Genomic DNA, 17,365 nt, shown 5'->3' on the forward strand with positions numbered 1-17,365 from the left:
ATATAGAGAGCTCAGTATTAGCTACCTCAAGGGCAGGGAATATCCCATACTTAATGTTGGTGGTCGTCTTCGACTTGAAAGGGAAACAAATCGCTAACACAATACAACACAGGTCCTTTGAGGTCCGGCTGGGCAGTACCTTTCACGGTTCCTTTTTAAGTTTAGTTTTTCTTGTCTTTCTTTTATTTCTACTCTCCATTCTTGCTGTCGTTCCTCCTGTTAACACCCCAGCACGAACTGGGAGCGCTGCAGGTTTTTATACAGGTGACCATTTCTCGATTAGCAACAATTTAAACAATTAATTAACTCGGGAGATGGCCACCTTCTGCACAAGGTTTTTAATTACTGCTGGCAGAGGACGAGTGCTAATCTCACCTCTGCCAGAACACGCTTTAAATAAAACAAACAAAACACATGGCTTCGCCGTCATCTATATACATAAATAAATCATAACAATGCAACAAAACAAATACCAAATAATAAACTGCACAGGGACGGAGGGGGAGACCACGTTCTAAAAATAAACAAATCCATGTACAGGGCTCCTCGCCTGTTACAGTATGCATACAATAATATCACCGTTTCCAATGTAATTTGTGTGTTAACTAAAGTATTACAAACCGCGTATAACTTTTGTCTCGAGACTTTGATTTTTCCCATTTTCGCGGTAGGACTAGAAACACTTTAAAACATAGAAATAACCAAACGAATATCGTATTAAACATAATTTATAGGCATGGGGTAAAAGGGGCCAGATCCCTCTTTTTATCACCAAAAAGCTCCAGGAACACTGTGTTCCGAAGGTGCAAAGACGACGAAAATTATACACATAATACAACTAAGTGGGAACAACATAAAACTGCTGAAAAAAAACACCAAACCAACCTTTAACTGCCTGTTCCGTGTATAAACAGCTGTATAGACAAAACCGCCCGGAACACAGGGTTCCTAAGCTGCACAAAGTATGAAAATGATACACACAATACAACTAAGTGGGAACAACATAACACTGCTGAAAAAACCAACCGAACCGACCTTTAACTGCCCGTTCCGTGCATAAACAGCTGTATAGACAAAACCGCCCGGAAGACGGGGTTCCGAAGCTGCACAGAATATGAAAATTACAAATAAGCAAAATGCTTCATTTCGAATTGTGGGAAATGTGGGATCAGGCATAGAAGCAAAGGTATATTTCAAGGTCTTAAAACGACATTTCCCACAATTTTTTTCAACGTCCCGTCCCTGCCTATTGGCTGAGCGTGGCAGAGCTAGTAGGGGCGGCACATTCAAATTTAAAACTGTACAGCCAGACACAGAGCATTTAGCTTATTTGTTTTTAAGTTACTGACTGTCTCTGTTGAACCGAATACTGTTTTGTTTTAGCCGTATTTTTATTTTCATTGGCAGATGCGCTCTGGACGCAAGCACAGTGCTGACATGTCATTTCCTAAAATTATATTAAGCGAGGTTTCGGGTAAATATAGAAAGAAAAAAGGGAGTGTATATTTTAACACTAGTACAACAAGACCATGTACGGAATTAAAATGAATGGACTATAGAATAGTATTTTTTTGTAACAATTGAATTGGTTTAAAAGCAAACAAGATTATCCATAAACTAATGTTAACAGAATATAAATATAAAAAGAGAATTTATACAAAAGTTGCCGGGAAGCACTGTCGCTGCTGATTGCTTGTTTCTACGCGCTTTGAAAAGGGAGTCTCGTCTTCCAGAATATCACTTACAATGTGCCCCATCAAAAATAAAAATAAAGTTTCTAAAGAAAATTATTTGAGAAAGCTAAAACACCACACGAACACTTGTCATGTGACACTTTCTGTATTGGCTTGCTAGCTTGCTGGCTGCTGGTCCGCGGCGGTGCGGCACTGAGCGCTGGCTTAACACGTTACAGGTGTTACACAGCAGCGCCAGTAGGCACTGAGCGCTTTTCACCTCCAGCAACAGTGTGTCACTGACGCTGGCATGCGTATCGGGTGTCTGTTCAGCAGCGCTTAAAAAAATCATCTGATTACAGAACATTTCTGTACAGCCCAAGATCACTGTAATTTTTTTCAAATTCTTAGTGTGTGTATCAGTATTGACTGCAAGCCCACGAGGTTATTTTAAGTAAACAAACAGCATTATGGAAGAGAAGCTGGTCAGCTACAATTATACTAAAATGTCCGCTTTTTGGGGGGATTCTCCATGAATAACTATGCGATCTTTACAGTTACAATGTTATTTCACAGAGCAAGCGATTCTGAAGAGTTCTGTCTATACTTTTCGTTACCTAAAATAACTAGTTCAATGAAAGATACAGCCCCAAAGTCGCCCCGGGATCAGCATTAGGTCCTCTGCTATTCCTAATCTACATTCATGATTTAGATTCTGGTATAGTAGAAAACTTGTTAAATTTGCAGACAACACAAAAATAAGAGGAATGGCAAACACTGCTGCAGCAGCAAATGTCATTCAAAATGATCTAGACAGCATTCAGAACTGGGCAGACACATGGCAAATGACATTTAATAGAGAAAAGTGTCATGTATTGCATGCAGGCAATGAAAATGTGCATTATAAATATCATATGGGAGATACTTAAATTGAAGGGATCTATGAAAAAGACGTAGGAGTTTATGTTGACTCAGAAATGTCTTCATCTAGACAATGTGGGGAAGCTATAAAAAAGACCAACAAGATGCTCAGATATATTGTAAGTGTTGAATTTAAATCAAGGGAAGTAATGTTAAAACTTTACAATGCATTAGTATGACCTCAACTAGAATATTGTGTTCAGTTCTGGTCACCTCGTTACAAAGAGGATATTGCTGCTCTAGAAAGAGTGCAAAGAAGAGCAACCAGAATTATCCTGGGTTTAAAAGACATGTACAGACTGGCTAAAAGAATTGAATCTATTCAGTCTTGAAAAAAGAAGACTACACGGTGATCTGATTCAAGCATTCAAAATCCTAAAAGGTATAGACAATGTCAACCCAGAGGACTTTTTTGACCTAAAAAAAGAAACAAGGACAAGGGGTCACAAATGGAGATTAGATAAAGGGGCATTCAGAATAGAAAATAGGAGGCACTTTTTTTACACAGAGAATTGTGAGGGTCTGGAACCAACTCCCCAGTAATGTTGTTGAAGCTGACACCCTGGGATCCTTCAAGAAGTTGCTTGATGAGATTCTGGGATCAGTAAGCTACTAACAACCAAACAAGCAAGATGGGCTGAATGGCCTTCTCTCGTTTGTAAATGTTCTTATGTTGTTAAAAAGAATCATATAGAAAACAATTGCTACTTGTGCTGATTTTACACCAGCACGATACTTGTTTTGTTCCTTGACTGTTTTATTATTATTATTATTATTATTTATTTCTTAGCTGACGCCCTTATCCAGGGCTACTTACAATTGTTACCAGTTATCAGTCTGTTTTGGCCACTGTGCTGTTTACTTTTGAAAAGTGTTTTGTTTTCTGTTTAAACCTTTTATTTATTATTAAACATGCAAATCAGTGCTTCATACCGTAGTACTGTCTGTGTCCATTCTCTTCCTAGTCTGACGTCATCCACAAGCCATCCGGGTCGCAGTAATACAATATATGTTTGCTAGTCATCAATTAAGGGTTGTGCTAACTATAAAATGAAAAAGGATTTCAATTACTGTTAAAACTGGGAACTTTTAGTCCTGTGTATAGTTAGGTAGTCATGGTGATATGACATCTGAGATCACCCACTTCAGTTCAGGGGCTATGCGCGTGCATAAGGCTCAGAGCCAGCCTAGAGTGCTGCACAAGTGTAAACAGGTGACACAAATGTTAAGGATCTTTTAAACCAGCTCAAGTTTAGTGTGTCTCTGTGTGACGTAGGCAAATTTAAAAATACATACAAAAACTTATTTCTGGTTGAAATTTCTCAATAGTTTTCAAAGGTTTTGTTTAAATGTGTCTGAATCCATTGTTTTATCCATCTTTTTTGGGACAAAAGAATAACATTTTTTCACTACCTGTTTTATCACGTTTGGTTAATAGCTTCTAATATTGTTACAACCTGGTCTGTACTGTGCATGCTTGTGGTAGTGTTTCATTAACCCCAGTGTGAACAGGCTGGCTGTAGGGGTTGCGTCAGGCCAAGAAATGAAACCAAAACGCACAGCAACTGCGAGCGAAACTGAGACGCTGTGGCGCTCAGTGTTTTATTACACACACAGAAAATAAAAGGTCTGAACAGAACACGGCACTCAAGGCCAAAATAAATAGACAAACAAAACAGACAGTGGACAACACTAAACAAGTATCGTGTGAGTCCTCTCGCACGAGTAGCATTTGTTTTCCTTTTAATTATTTTCTCTTTCTCTTCCGTTCTCCACTGTCTAACACAAAACCCTGAGTGAATGCTTCCTTCCTCTATATATACAGCTGTGCCGAGATTCAAATCATTCACTTGAATCTCAGAAAGTGAACTAATTTGTGCAATCCCGTGCTCACATACTGTTACATATTTTATCTGCATGTGAAGTGATTTTGCAATCATTGTGCCTAAATACAACTATATACAGTGCCGTGAAATGTATTTGCCCCATGTCTGATTTTCTGCATTTTTGCATATTTTTGACACTGAATGTTATCAGATCTTCAACCAAAACCTAATATTAGATAAAAGGGAGTGAACAAATAACACAAACTTTGATACATATTTCACTTATTTATTATTATTTATTTCTTAGCAGATGCCCTTATCCAGGGCGACTTACAATTACATTATTTTTTACCCATTATTTTTACATACAATTACCCATTTATACAGTTGGGTTTTTTACTGGAGCAATCTAGGTAAAGTACCTTGCTCAAGGGTCCCACCTGAGATTGAACCCACGAGCCTCCGGTCAAGAGTCCAGAGCCCTAACCACTACTCCACACTGCTACCCTAAAGAAAGTTATGCAACACCCAATGCCCTTGTGTGAAAAAGTAATCGCCCCCTAAGACTCACTAACTGGTTACGCCACCTTTAGCAGCAATAACTGCAACCAAACGCTTCCTGTATTTATTGATTAGTCTCTCACAGCGCTGTGGAGGAATTTTGGCCCACTCCTCCATGCAGAACTGCTTCAACTCAGTGACATTTGTGGGTTTTCGAGCATGAACTGCTCGTTTCAGGTCCTGCCACAACATCTCAATGGGGTTTAGGTCTGGACTTTGACTAGGCCATTCCAAAACTTTAAATTTTTTGTTCCTCAACCATTCTGATGTAGATTTGCTTGTGTGTTTCAGATCATTGTCTTGCTGCAAGACCCAGCTGCGCTTCAGCTTCAGCTCACGGACGGATGGCCTGACATTCTCCTGTAGAATTCTCTGATACAGAGCAGAATTCATGGTTCCTTCAATGATGGCAAGGCACCCAGGTCCTGATGCAGCAAAGCATCCCCAAACCATGACACTACCACCACCACGATTGACCGTTGGTATGAGGTTCTTACTGTGGAATGCAGTGTTTGGCTTTCACCAGACATAACGGGGCCCATGTCGGCCAAAAACGTCCACTTTTGACTCATCTGTCCATAGAACATTGTTCCAGAACTCTTGAGGATCATCTAGGTGCTTTTTGGCAAACCTGAGATGAGCATTCATGTTCTTCTTAGTGAGCAGTGGTTTCCGCCTTGCTACTCTGCCGTGAATCCCATTTTTGCCCAGTGTCTTTCTGACGGTGGAGTCATGAACACTGACTTTAGCCAAGGTGAGAGAGGCCTGCAGATCCCTGGATGTTCTTCTAGGGTTCTTTGTGACTTCCTGGACGATTTTACGCCTTGCTCTTGGAGAGATTTTGGCAGGACGGCCACTCCTGGGAAGATTCACTACTGTCCCAAACTTTCTCCTGTTGGATAATATGGATCTGACTGTGGTTCGGTGGAGCCCCAGAGCCTTAGAAATGGCTTTGTAACCCTTTTCAGACTGATAGGCATCAACAATCTTTTTCCGGAGGTCTTCAGGAATTTCTTTTGTTCGTGGCATGATGTACCTCTAGAACCTGTGTGCTGACAACTTCACTCTGATGGTAAGGGCCAAAGTTAGTCAGATTTATATTGGGCAGGGCTGGCCCAAATCAGGCCTGGTTGTTAACCAAAGTACTCAAACAACTGACCCTAATTATCCCTTTAATTGGGTTGAGTTAACTAGGGGGGGGCAATAACTTTTTCACACCTGAAGATTGCATGTTTGATTACCTTGCACACCAAACAAATGAAAGAAGCACCAAACTTTGGTGTCATTCTTTCTCTCAGACTCCCTCTATATACTACTGTAGCACCTGCCCACCAAGACAGAGCGGGGCAAGCGCCACGGAATACACAAAATGTACAGCCTGACTACGCCACCGAGGGAATTTCACCCTCAGAATTAAAACAAACGGTAGTTTAAAACATGTCTCCTGAGTAGGTTCTTTTATAGGGCGTGGACCTGGGATAGAAATCAGAAGGAGCACACAAACTACAATGATTAAAAACCATTCCAGGTTTTATTTAGAGAAAACACAGACTCAGAGCATAGATATGCACAATAACAAGCAATTACTACCATCAACAATATATAACCGTGCAGAAAAAAACACTTAAACAGCAACAAATTAACGGAAAAAAAATGCTAATAAATACTAATCATAATAATAAAATAAACAAATCAAATATACCAAACACATCTTTGAATCACACATATACAAACACATAAAAACAATAGTGCAAAGTGCAACACATTGCTATTATAAATAACTATTCCATTTGTTTAAACACACAAAACAAGTAGGTTATCGTTGACAGTGCAGATCATTCATCAAATAATGATATTGCAAGCTAGAGTCTAGTCATTACAGAAAATTAACGAAAACAGTCATAATAAAAACAATACAGTACATAAAAACCAAATAAAACAACCAGGGGGATATCTAAAAGAACGGAAGCTTAAAACACAAACTAATCGGGAGAACGGCAGGCTGTCAGGACATTATCAAGCGTGTGGTGGTCTAAGAGTAGACGGCCACGTAATGTAAACAAACTTGCTGCTTTCAAACAATAAGTTCTAAACTAGTCAGTCCCTTTAAGGATTTCACGACAACCAATTAAGGTTGTAGCTGACTAGAAGATCATAATCAAATTGGCTTACTCACGTCTCATACTTCAATACTACTGCCGATACTCACACACCACACACAAAATCATTTTAAACACTCCGCCATTGCACAGACTGCCGACCAGCCATACCACCGCTGTCACAACAGCCTTCCATTCCCTTACATCCTGCTTCCTATTCCGTTCCTCCCTTGTCTGTAAAACCAGCCTTTTAAATGATCCGGGTAAAGGGAATCATCCTCTGATTGGCGCGGGGAAAGAAACGAAAGATAAGGGGGCGTTCTAAAAATGAAAGTAGCCTAATTAAAACGATAAAACAAACACAAAGTAGCGACCTGCTACACTACTACAACCCACAAAAAACTCTGACCAAATACAATGTGAAAAATGTGCAAAAATGCAGAAAATACAGGGGGCAAATACATTTTTACGGCACTATATATATATAGTATGTAATTATATATATATATATATATATATATATATATATATATATATATATATATATATATATATATAGATATAGATATATATAATTACATACTGTATATATATATATATAATTTTTTTAAATGATTATGTATGCAAAGCAGTTAAAACCTTCATCTTTTTCTTCGAAAGCGATGGAAAATTTCCAATGCTTTTGCAATAAATGTTGTCTTGTAGCACTCCGTGAAACTTTACAATAAGGACAGTTCCCTTTCAAGTCGAAGACGACCACCTAATACTGAGCTCTCTGTATCAGAGCTGCTGAAGGCCCCTTCCTGTGATGACGCACTCGGTCCTGCCCACCGATGGTATAAAACCGTCACTCAATGGAAGATCTCCCTCTTTTTCCTTCTCAAGACGGTAAGGTAAGACCTCTGTGTCTAGACTGAGCGTGTTGATAGGAAGAGCCCTCGTGTCGATTCGAGTCAGTTGTATTTCCCTAGCATTTGTGCTGAAAGCCTGCTTGCCGCTTTCCTGGAATCAACAACTCTTGAAAAAAGTTATTTTATCTTTCTGTCTTTCAGCGGCCTCCCCGCCTGGTGGTAGCTCACTGTTTTTTACCTGTCTGTCGTATGTGAGTGACTGTCTGTGCAGTCATCCGCGAGTGAGTTGTCTATTCCTGAGAGTTACACAAGTATCCTCCTCGGGGCCAGGCCTGGCCATATCCCCACTGTCGAGTGACCCAGCCGCGCTCTCCTCCTCGGGGCTAGGTACTGCCGTATCCCTGTTGTCGAGTGGAGCCGCCGGCCGAACTTGACTGCTGCGGTGAGTCGGTTCGTGTGCATTCAATGTACTCTCTCTCTCCTTCACTTCTTTCTCATTAGAAATTATATATTTTTGTCCAAAACATCACCCACCATGGCTTCAGCCTCTGTTCCCCTCTGGTACACGCTCCGCGCTGACCAGGTGTGTGTGTTGACCACGCGGTTAGGGTACACACTTTGCATAACGGCCTCTCCGGTGCGCTGTTTAAAAGCAGTTACACGTGCTGCCGTGGTGACTGCTATCTTACCCTCACAACCTTGCTGTTGTGTGTGTGTGTGTGTTTTTCTTTACTGCCTTGCAGTTTTAAAAATAAAATGTAGTATGATATCCGCCGGGACCCAGCTCTGCTGCGCCCCACTGTTGAGTTGCATACGCAGGTTTGCTTCAGCCCGCATTTACTTGTATTGTAACACTTGAAATGTATTTGCTTACGATTGTAAGTCGCCCTGGATAAGGGCGTCTGCTAAGAAATAAATAATAATAATAATAATATAGGTGGGCTGGAAAAACAAAACAAAATCAGTTACAGCTTGCTGTGGTGTGTGTGCGCATTCGTTTCTTTACTGCCTGCAGTTAGAAATAAATAATAAGCGTGATTCTTCCATGGGAACCCAGCTCTGCTGTGTCCCGCTGTTGAGTTGAATCCGCCGGCTTGTTTCAGCCCGCCTACTCGGCGCGCTTGGTCACCCCGCCTGGCATGGTAAATGTGTTTCTCCCATAGCCGAATGGCTGGGTATAAGCCTGTATGTTTTCCTATTACTGCCTTTGCAGTTAAAAATAAATAACAGATTGCAGCTCCTTGAGCCTGTGCTCCACCCTGGTATACGCTATGCCCTGCCACGTTGTGTGACTGCATGCAGTCCAGAAACAGGTTATTGCCGCTCTGCACCATGGTGCAGCACCGTGTGCTCCCCTGTACTGCTCTCCTGATTGCCTACCGCAGCCACTCGAGCCTGTGTATCCACCCTGGTGTATGCTATGCGCTACCCCGAGTTGTGTTGACTTCACGCGGTTAAGACTGGGCGCCTATCAATCGGTGCCCTTGGTGTTTAGATGCTCCATGCCTCTGTGCTTAGCACCACAGCATGTCAATAACACCTGCACTCGGTGCCCCCGATGCTTCGGTGCACCAGTACTGTATTCTACTTCACTCAGTGCCTTCGGTGCGTCTGTACCCTTGGTGCCTGAGTGCTTCAATACATGGCTGAGCTGTATGCGGCGCTGGGAGCCCCTGGTCAGGCAGCAGGCTCAGGCCTTGCTGTGGCCCAACTCAGCCGATAACGGCGGCATCCGGAGCTGACCCCGTCTGCTCTGGTGGTTGCCCCGGATGTTACGGAACCAGATTTCAGCTTTGCTGAGGAGGACCATGATGTGATTATGTTGCGGCCTCATGGGAAGGTGGCTCCTTCCTTCAAAAGCAGCCCATACCTCCCCTGATCATTACTTGGACCAGCAGTTGAGGAATTGCTGCAACTGTCTGGCAGGGCAAATGCTTTTTCACACTGGACTGAAAGAACGCAGATTCCACATTCCTATTCGTCCAGCGCACAGGAAGTATCTCCGCTTCGCCTTGCAGGGGAGCGTCCTGAGTTTTCTGTGCTGTGATTCAACCTCTCCTTAGCCCCCACACATTTCAAAGTGCATGGATGCCATCCTAGCTCCCTTGCGGCTGCAAGTGATCAGGATGAATTAGTTGAACGACTGGTTGATCTGCCCAGTCGCAGGAAGGAGCAGTGGCCCACACAGTGCAAGCCTACCTGTCGGCCGACAGAGTAGCTGCCTTTTGCAACTGTCTGGCCCTGTTCAACAAGGGTTCACAGTACAATTGGTGTTGTGTTAAAAACTATTGGGTTTGATGGCCTCGGCTTCATCACCCACCCAACTAGGGTTACTCCACAAGCGCCCGATCCAAGTGTGGCTCAGTGCCTTCGGCTGCACCCCAAGCGCGACAGACACCGTCAGATGACCGTGTCTCGCCTATGCTGGGAAGCCCTACGCTGCTGGAGGCAAGCCTCTCATCTGATCGCTGGACATCCCTGCACATAATTGCATGGGAGCTGAGAGCAGCACACGAGTGGCCCAAAGCGTTTTTGTACACTTTCCTGCCTATACCGATGCTCCTGGCTTTTCTAGAAAAAGTCCAGTTAGAGAAAGCGTCAGTTCTCCTAGTGGCTCCCAAGTGACCCAGGAGAATGTGGTTTTCGACCGTGTGCATGCTGTTGTATAGCCAGCCCTGGGAGATACCACTTCATTTGGATCTCCTCAGTCAGGCGAAAGGCTCTCTTTGGCACCCGGAACCAGGCAGGTTCCAGTTATGGGTCTGGCCCCTGTAAGGGACCGCTGGCTAACCCTAGGGCTATCGGACGCGGTTGTGGGTATGATGCAGAGCGCTAGGGGGTGGACTCCACTAGGTCTTGTATACCTATATGTGGAAGTATTTTCAAGCTGGGTGTCTGGCTAGGAACCATGACCCCATCACTTGCCTATGCCAGTCATATTGTAGTTCATGCAAGAACTGCTTGATGCTGGAAGATCACCTTGAATGTGTATTTAGCGGCTATCTCTGCTTGCCATGCCCCCGTAGATTCTATATCTCCGGGTGTGCATTTTTGGCTACCCAGTTCCTTAAAAGGCACGCGATTACGCCCTCCTAGGCGGACTGTTCTCCCTGAATGGAGCCTTAATTTTGTACTAGAGGCTCTCACGAAGGCCCCGTTTGAGCCCTTATACTCCATAGAGCTGAAGTACCTGTCTATGAAGACAGCCTTCCTCTTAGCTATCACTTCCGTTAAGCGGATCAGTTAGCTGCAGGCGCTGTCTGTGCACAGCTCCTGCGTGCGCGTGTGAAAGGATGGAAGCAGAGTGTCACTGCGCACCAACCCCGCTTTCCTCCCCAAGGTGATTACAGCTTTCCACATTAACCAATCTGTGGAACTGGAGTATTTTCATCCACCTCCATTTGCTTCAACGGAGGATGAGCGATTTAATTTTCTCTGCCCAGTGCGGGCATTGAGATGTTACGTGCTTAGGACAAGAGCGCTACGTCAATCTGACCAGCTCTTTGTCTGTCACGGAACATGGACCCTAGGACAGCCCCTCTCTAAGCAGCGTCTGTCACACTGGATTGTGGACACAGTCTCTACTGCGTATAATGGTGCTGGCTTGCCCCACTTGGTAGGGTAGTCGCACACTCAACTAGAGGGTTGGCTACATCTTGGGCCCTTTTTAAGGGCCTCGATGTTTGATATTTGTACTGCGGCTAGCTGGGCTACACCGCATACTTTCTCCAGGTTCTACCGCATTAACGTGGTAGATCCTGCTGTGCCTTCTGTAGGCACAAGGGTCCTTGAGGGTGTAAGTTCACACCACTAACCCCTGGGTTAGGCAGTGCTTGTGCGTCCCTCATAGGCTCCATTCCTTCTCCCTCGCAACGGCTCTGGTATACATTATCCCATACATAATGTTTGGTGGTCGTCTTCGACTTGAAAGGGAACGTTAGGTTACTTACCGTAACCCTGGTTCCCTGAAAGAGAAGATGACCACCAACCACAAGGTCACTTCAGTCGCCCTCACGGGTTCGATGGAAAAAGAGGGAGATCTTCCAGTGAGTGACGGTTTTATACCCTCGATGGGCAGGACCAAGTGCGTCATCACAGGAAGGGGCCTTCGGCAGCTCTGATATAGAGAGCTTAGTATTACCTACCTCAAGGGCAGGAATATCCCATACATAATGTTTGGTGGTTGTCTTCTCTTTCAAGGAACCAGGGTTACGGTAAGTAACCTAACGTTTTTGTTTTTTGCTGCACAGTTCAGGAAGTAATCGATTGTTTTGAAAATGCAAAATGGCGCTATTGGGGCTTGAGAAAAATAAAATAAACAAACATTTCATAAAACGGGAACATGCAAATAAATTCTTGTACATCTGCGATACATGGTTATTTAGAGTTTATTCGTAACTTTATGGTTGATATTGATAATATTTTCACGTGCCACATTAAAAAAGAAACTGCACAGAAATCTAAATTACAATCTTACAGTACGTAAGTTCATAACTTAAAGACGTAAAGAAATAGGCTACCTTATTGTAATACTTGTGAAGTCATTGTAAATATGACTTCACAATTGTAACTAGACAAATTACAGGAAAAGGCATACTTACACGACATATTTAAACTGTATTATTTAGCTTTCAGTTAGACATGACATAAAATGACGTAAGTATCTTATGGTCCGATTTCAGGTTGCTCTGATTGGATTTCTAATACAATGCACACAACACATGTACGTTAATGTAACAGGGTTTATTCACATTTGATTTAATGTTAGTTTGTTTGTTTTTATTTTAACACATTTATAAAGCATGTGTGTATTTTTTTAATGGTTTATACTTCAGTATTTTAAAAGGCATTGGGGATTGTTCTTGAATTATAATTAAACAGCATCCTATGCAGGACACTCACGCAGAATAATACAATCCTATGCAGGACACTCACGGCAGTGTCCTAGGACACCGCAGGCCACCCAGGCAATTCCGGTAGCAGAGGTATAAACCCGCCCGGTTTTAGGGCCAGAATCTCATAACAATTCTCGTGGCTGATTGGTTGAAACATGATGACGTAAGTGCCTTGCAAGTCACAGACGCAGTCGATAGGAAAGTACCAATATTCTAGTCGTGCAGTAAGGTAAGCAGTTTAATACTTAACGTCATCTTTATAGTAGTTTGTAATTTAATTAAAAAATAGTCATGTAAGTATATCATTATCGCTTTATCTGCTGTGTGTTTAAATCTGTATTTAATTAAAGAGTTGCTACTTGGTATCGTTAACAAAGTAGAATAAAAAAAAAAAAATTACCTTTTTGAAAACCTATATTATATATTTAAAATATTAATAATTCCCATTCATCTGCTTAGTTTTATATACCTTGTTCTTGTGTTTTGCGTTTGTTTGTTTGTTTTTTGGCTGTACTGTATGTTTTTTACAGAAGGTTCCAGCCAGGTTTCTGGGCTGTATTGTAGCTGTATTTCAATGAAGGATCTAGCCAGGTTTCTGGGCTATGTATTGTATTTTACTGAAAGATCCAGCCAGGTTTCTGGGCTGTGTGTTGTAGCTGTATTATAACTTGCTTTTAAATGTTTTGTATATATTTAGGTAGGTTACGTCTAAGTTGGAGAACCCCATAACCATAGCTTTATTTGATGCTTGGATGCAAGTCCAATGTGATACTGGATTTGAGGTTGGTTGGTGCCAAAAATGTTTTTGTTTTTTTTGTAATATGTTCTTATTTAATTGCTGTTTAATTGTGTCCTTTATTTTCAGGGCGCAATAACATTCACCAAAATCCCATTCACTAACAGCTATCTATTCAAGAGTAAGAGCGAAGACTACCTGGTGTCTCTGTTGAAAATGGACATTTTATTGTCACACTTGTAATTTTTACCATAGTTGCCAGCATATAAAAGAAATTACTTCTGAATTCTGAATTCTGATGAGGACTTACCTGACAATGTTGGGAATCATTGATACGTTACAGGAGAAATTGTCATACATTGAAAAAAAACACATATGGTTTCCAAACAGAACATTGTATTTGAAATACCAGTTCACTTAAAGGTGGGTTATCTGATTTTACTGTTCACTATAAAAGTGAAACCTGTATATTTGCTTCTTTGTATTCATTAGCAATTTGACACTAGCTACTGCTTAATTATACACTTATGCTGTGTTTATTTTAATTTTTTTTGGTGTGTGTGTGGTTTTTTTTGTTTGTTTTTTTTTAGGACCCAAATACGTGTTTTATGACAATTCTTGCAAGTTACATTCCTACTGCCTCAACACGGATCTAAACTTCTTAAAAAATGCATGGAAGAATCATATTGGTGGGTTTTCCTTGTTTTCTTTAAACATTCACAGATTATGAAAGTACATAGTAAATGGTACAACAAATAATTTAACAAAGTCTACAATGTTCTGTTATTCCCTGTTGTGATGTATGCTCTATTAATATTCTGGTGTTTATTTATAATTTTTTGGGGGAGAGGTTGACCACTCCCATGGATAAGTGTTAGATTTCTATGAAAGGGCCTGTCACAAAGACGGCCGGAGTGGGTGGTGTCAGACCAGAGCCAGGAAGTAACACACACAGAGACTTGGAGTTTGGTGGAGCTGAGCGAATGCTTTCGCTCAGCATTTAATAATTAACAGACAGAACAGAAAATAAAAGGTTTAAACACAAAACAGGACACGGCACTTGTAGCCAAAATAAACAGACGAACAAAACGGACTAGACAGTGCACAGACAGACGAACAAAACACGGTGAGCAGATAACACTAATATTTACGTTCTTTTATATTTACTTTACTCCTTCTCTCTCTCCCGTTCTCCACTCACCGAACACCTAACCCCGACTGAATGCTACGTGTCTCTATATATACTGTTGTGCTGGGATTCAATTACTAATTAATTATTCACTTGAATCCCAGCACGTGAATTAATTCTGTGCAACCCCGTGCTCACATATTACATTTAATCAGCACGTGAAGTGATTTGTTTTCTCCTCGTGCCTAAATACAAATCTACCTTTTTAAACTACGTGAAACACAGACCCGTTTATATCCCGTGTACCAATCTCTATACACCAACATTAACACACGCACGCAACATACAACATATAACACATAACACACAAATGCACACAGGGGCGGGGCGCATTGCCACATATACCCCCCCTTGTGCGCAGCACACATGGCCTCAACGGCCACCTCCCCCCTTAAAAATCCAGCAGTCCAGGACAAAGTCTCGGGCTGGGAAGGGAGGCTTCAGTGGGCTCCTGGCTGGCCATGCTGTCAGCACCCCTGCCGGTAGTGGCACGGCTGACAGCCTGCTAGTCCCCGCTTGCAGCGAACTTGCTGCGGGGGATGCTGGTCTCCTGACCTCTCCCCCTTCCTTCGTAGCCGGTAGCTCCCCTTGGTGGGGCTCTTTGTATTTCTGCCATGTAACAATCATTGTACTCTTTCATTTCTGCATTATATAGACCATGTGTTTGGGTGGGGTCTTAATCACTGCTTACAGCATATCAGTTTTGCTCATTTGAAAATCCTTTTTTTCAGCATGTAATGTGGGTTACAATGGAGATATCTACCCACAACTGCATGGCAAGAATACCCAGGTTGCAGAACAATATAATGCAAGGATCAAAAGACTGAAGCACCACCTGCCATATATGACCAAAACTAATTTCATGAAAAAACCTTAAATTGTACCTTTGGTATTACTCAAGATAATATGTAAGGAAGATGTGTAACTAAGTAATGTTTGAATGGACAGTCTCTTTGAATGTTATCTGATTTGTAGTTTCATCATTTTACCAGTAACCAATGCAGTTCAGTAAGTGAAGGCATTTGGAGGGACACAGGATTTTTTTTTAAATAAAAAAATAAAATCATACTTTTTTCTGCCCTGAGCTACATTCCAAGCCTCCAGATGTTAAAGTCATTAGAGCACTGGATTATAACCCTGCAGCAGCATTTGGGATTGCTGCCAAGAAACCCCACTGATTTTAATGTGAGCCAACGCTAGATTCTATGACTTGTATCTGAACCATCTGAGTTCCATCTAGAATCACTTGTTGTTTTGACTTATTTGTTTATTTTTTGTTGAATAATAAAATGTTGATTTATTGTTATTATTGGATGTAGTGGTCCAGTGGTTAAAGAAAAGGGCTTGTAACCAGGAGGTCCCCAGTTCAAATCCCACCTCAGCCACTGACTCATTGTGTGACCCTGAGCAAGTCATTTAACCTCCTTGTGCTCTGTCTTTTGGGTGAGACGTAATTGTAAGTGACTCTGCAGCTGATGCATAGCTCACACACACTAGTCTCTGTAAGTTGCCTTGGATAAAGGTGTCTGCTAAATAAACAAATAATAATAATAATGTATAATTCATATTATGGAACAAAAGATAGACAGGTTATCCAGTATGCTTTGCATGTGAATTCCAGCTTTCCTTATGTTTGGATGCTCATTGCTGTTGGGTTATTCTGTTATCCAATCAGAGCATATTATGAGTCTGTTGAAATATAGTAATCATTACTTAATATAATTTGATCTGACCCAGCAGCAAAATATAGATATTCAAATATGTTGTTCTTTTTTTGATATGGTTTAAGGAAATATGATAGTTCGTTCAAGCCAGAGTGACAGTGTGTACAATATGACAAAAATGATCAATACAGAGAAAGGTAACCAGGCTAATCCCAGGATTTAAGGACATGAGCTAGAAAACAGGTTAAATAAAAAATAAAATAAAGAGAGTATGTCTTTGAACTCTTTACCGTTTTTTTCAGTTGGTAAAAATCAAGTTTATGAAACCATTGGCACAATTTTAAAAACTTTTAACACAAGAACCAAAACCGCACTCTAGTGGCAGAAGCCTGTTAAACACGCAAAACCTTGAGTTTTGCATTCTGTTTAGTTAATCAATTTTGCAAAACAACATAGTTGGCTCCAAACCAGAATTTATTAATGAAATACATAATTAGTTTAGTCATTGAAACAAAAGAAAATAACAGCAATAAACTCATGATACATTTGTCAAAATACATTTTCATCATTGAAGAGGAGGACAAAATCTACAAACAGAAATTAATACAAATTAATTATTTAAACATAAACCATACCAGGTCACTCAGGTACATTTTGTCTCTCATGTACATTTGGCCACAACTTCTCATCGACATCACAAAAAATGTTTTCGTTTGCCATGCACCTGGCAAAAAAACCTTGCATGCTGAATCCACGCCTGACATTGTTTTTGGGTAATGTCATCGCATGAAACATCCATGGCCTGCAGAAGGGTGGCGTGCTGATAAAGTTGACGATTGTAAACCTTCCACCTCCAATAGGATTGAGGAAAGGTGAGTATGGTGACAGGTACATTACAATGAATTGCTGCTGTGTTGTGAACCATTCCCACACCACCGCTGCGTGATGGA

The 17,365-nt window shown here is 41.5% G+C and overlaps 1 long non-coding RNA gene across 2 annotated transcripts; it reads left to right on the forward strand.

The window, feature by feature from the left end:
* The first annotated feature begins 5,273 nt into the window (after positions 1 to 5,273).
* On the forward strand, positions 5,274 to 16,107 carry LOC131740072 (uncharacterized). Of its 2 annotated transcripts, XR_009330720.1 has the most exons (5): positions 5,274 to 6,053; positions 13,524 to 13,608; positions 13,692 to 13,985; positions 14,153 to 14,251; positions 15,483 to 16,107. It is a non-coding gene; the product is annotated as an uncharacterized LOC131740072 (long non-coding RNA). The 2 variants fall into 2 exon arrangements; XR_009330719.1 differs by having other exon boundaries at positions 13,524 to 13,985.
* The last annotated feature ends 1,258 nt before the right edge of the window (positions 16,108 to 17,365 follow it).

The sequence above is a fragment of the Acipenser ruthenus genome, chromosome 12, assembly GCF_902713425.1.
Source record: "Acipenser ruthenus chromosome 12, fAciRut3.2 maternal haplotype, whole genome shotgun sequence".
In the NCBI taxonomy this organism is placed as follows: Eukaryota; Metazoa; Chordata; class Actinopteri; order Acipenseriformes; family Acipenseridae; genus Acipenser; species Acipenser ruthenus.